The sequence below is a fragment of the Octodon degus genome, unplaced genomic scaffold (assembly GCF_000260255.1).
Source record: "Octodon degus isolate 3935 unplaced genomic scaffold, OctDeg1.0 scaffold00013, whole genome shotgun sequence".
In the NCBI taxonomy this organism is placed as follows: domain Eukaryota; kingdom Metazoa; phylum Chordata; class Mammalia; order Rodentia; family Octodontidae; genus Octodon; species Octodon degus.
The window spans coordinates 20,704,006-20,706,672 of record NW_004524589.1 but is presented as its reverse complement, the minus strand read 5'-3'; the positions used below and the strand labels follow the sequence as shown (position 1 = coordinate 20,706,672).

The following is a 2,667-nucleotide window of genomic DNA, read 5'->3' as shown; positions in this document are numbered from 1 at the left end:
ATTACAGGCATGTACCACTACGCCTGACGCCCTTCCCGAATTCTGAGGTAGAGAAAAGCAGAGTCAGTTCCAAGCCAAGGTACAAAAACCACCTGATCCAGGCAAGTCTGAGACCTCACAAGGCTGTATCACTGAAAGCTGGAACCTGGACTCCTGACAGAGACAGCTGAACAACTGTTTTCCAAACAGTTGTAACTGTATTTCAATCATTTTGAAAGAAAGCCATGGGTTCCAGACTCAAGTATGCCTTTGGGAGTGAGCCTCGTACCCTCCTTTGGTTACTCATTCACCAAAAGCAAGCCCTAGGACAGAAGATGCAACAAAAGAGGACCTCTTCCTCCGTAGCAAGTGTTGATTTCAGCTGTGGCATGATGGGAAACAATGAAACTCTTCCTTGAAACTGGGCGGTGCTGAGGTGCCTACCCTGCCAATTCCCTTATACTTCCTTCCAGTCTCTGAAAGTAGAAAAATCATCTTCTCTGAAGATACTTGGTAACAATTCCAAAAACAAAAACATGCTCCAAGGCACTGTTCTCTGTTATTCTGGAACTAGTTCAACTGACGGATGAGCTGGTTGATGCACTCACCCCGACAGCCAGGTGCGCCCATCTCCTTGAGGCAGCCCATCCTGTTCTTGGTAGTGTGCTGGGCCACAGACAGCTGGAAAGGGTGCAAGAAGCAGGTGATCTCTTGGAAATGAGCCCCTGGAAAGGCGATTTTGTGAATGAGGTCTTCCAGGAAAATGCCACCAACTTGCCTAAGCATTCCTTGATCACAAGTGTTGTCTGTCAGTGGGAAGGTATTATTCTTGACCTTGCCCTGTTCACATTTCAAAATGAGTTCCTGGACAGACTTCAGGTTCGGAAATCCCCAGGTCACATAAGGCTCTACTATCTGCAGCATTTTGAGAGTTTGGGGGGTGACTTTAACAAAGACACCACTGAACAACTTCTTCAGGTGAAGTCTTGCACTGGTCTTCACAACTTCTTCAGGTGAAGTCTTGCACTGGTCTTCTGTACTAGTGAACTCATGCCCTTAATACTTTGGAGGTGGACAACAAAGGCCAAGGAATGTCCATCAGGTGCTTCCAAAGAGCAAGGTTTCACTTCTAGTCATTCCACATGCACCCCGTCATGCTGCTGTCACCAGGAATCATGAAGAAAAGATTCCAGTCACTAAATCCGATCTCTTTTATCTTCCTCTCTCTTTGCCAAAAGTGCCTGCTTTGCCTGGGTGGCTCTGAGGGCTTGATAAGCCTTCCTCTTTTTCAGGAGATTTTTCTGGAACCATGGGGATCTTTTTTCTTTGCCCTTCTTCCACCATCTTCCCAGTGTGAAGACTCTTAGAATTAATAAGCAAATTTCGTAGTGTAGCTGGATATAAAGTCAACACTTAAAAATCATAGTATTCTTGTACACATACAACAAAGAGAAAAATTAGAAAATCACATCATTCACAACAGCAACTAAAAAAATACTTAGTCTCACAAAGGAAGTAAAAGATCTATATAGAGAAAATATTACTCTGAAAAGAGATCAAAGAGAATTTTAGAAAATGGAGATATTCCTTGCTCAGACAGTAAGAGCCAACATTGTGAAAATGGCCATACTCCCAAAATTGTTATATAGAGTCAATGCAATCCCAGTCAAAACACCATTATTGTGCCTAACAGATGTAGAGAAAACATCCTTAAAACTCATCTGGAACCAGAACAATTCTAGAATATCAAAAGCAATCCTTGGGGGCCAGAGAGATGGCTTGGTGGAATAAGTGCTTCCCTGACAAGCGCAAGGGCCTGAGTTCCATCCCTGGTTCTGCCAAAAACAAAACAAAACAACAAAAAAAGCAATCCTGGGCAACAGAGGCAAGGCAGGAGGTATGACAATCCTTGACTTGTAATTATACTACAAAGCTACTGTGACAAAATCAGAATGGCACTGGCAATAAAACAGACCTGCACATCAATGGAACAGATTAGAATATGCAGAAACAACTACAAACACAGTCAGCTACCTTGTCTTTGACAAAAGGGCCAAAGGTATTCACTGTAAGAGTCTTTTTCATAAATGGTGGTAGAAAAACTGGTGGCTCTCCCCTTGCTCAAGACTAAAACTAGACTCATGTCTATCACCATGCACTAAAACAAAAATGGATCAAAGATCTAAATATTATAACAGAAACACTAAATCTGCTGCAAGAGAAAGTAGGTAGAAATCTTGAAGACATAGGGCTAGGCAGACAGTTCATGAACAAAGTCAAACAGCACAGGAAATACTTCAAAGAATCAACAACTGGGATCTCACCATTTTGCATATCAAAAGAAATTACCAACAGAGTAAAAAGAATGCCCACAAATTGGGAAAAAATTCAGCCATCTGTCCATCAAACCTAGGACTTCTATCTAGAGCATAGAAAGAATTAAAAAAAAAAAATCAGGCCTCCAAAATTCAAAAGACCCAATCTAAAAATGGACATCTGAGATGATGAAAATGAAGAAATACACATGGCAAATAAATATATGAAAAAATGTTCAATATCATTCATCATTCGAGACATGCAGATTAAAACAACACTGAGATTCCATCTCATCCCAGAAAGAATGGCTATCATCAAGAAGTCTGCTAATAACAAATGCTGAAGATGCTTTAGTGAAAAAGGAACACTTCT

General features: G+C 41.3%; 1 pseudogene; it reads right to left on the bottom strand.

Moving 5' to 3' along the window:
- Positions 1-549: 549 nt before the first annotated feature.
- LOC105741486 lies at positions 550-1,323 on the bottom strand (annotated as a pseudogene).
- Between the last annotated feature and the right edge of the window lie 1,344 nt (positions 1,324-2,667).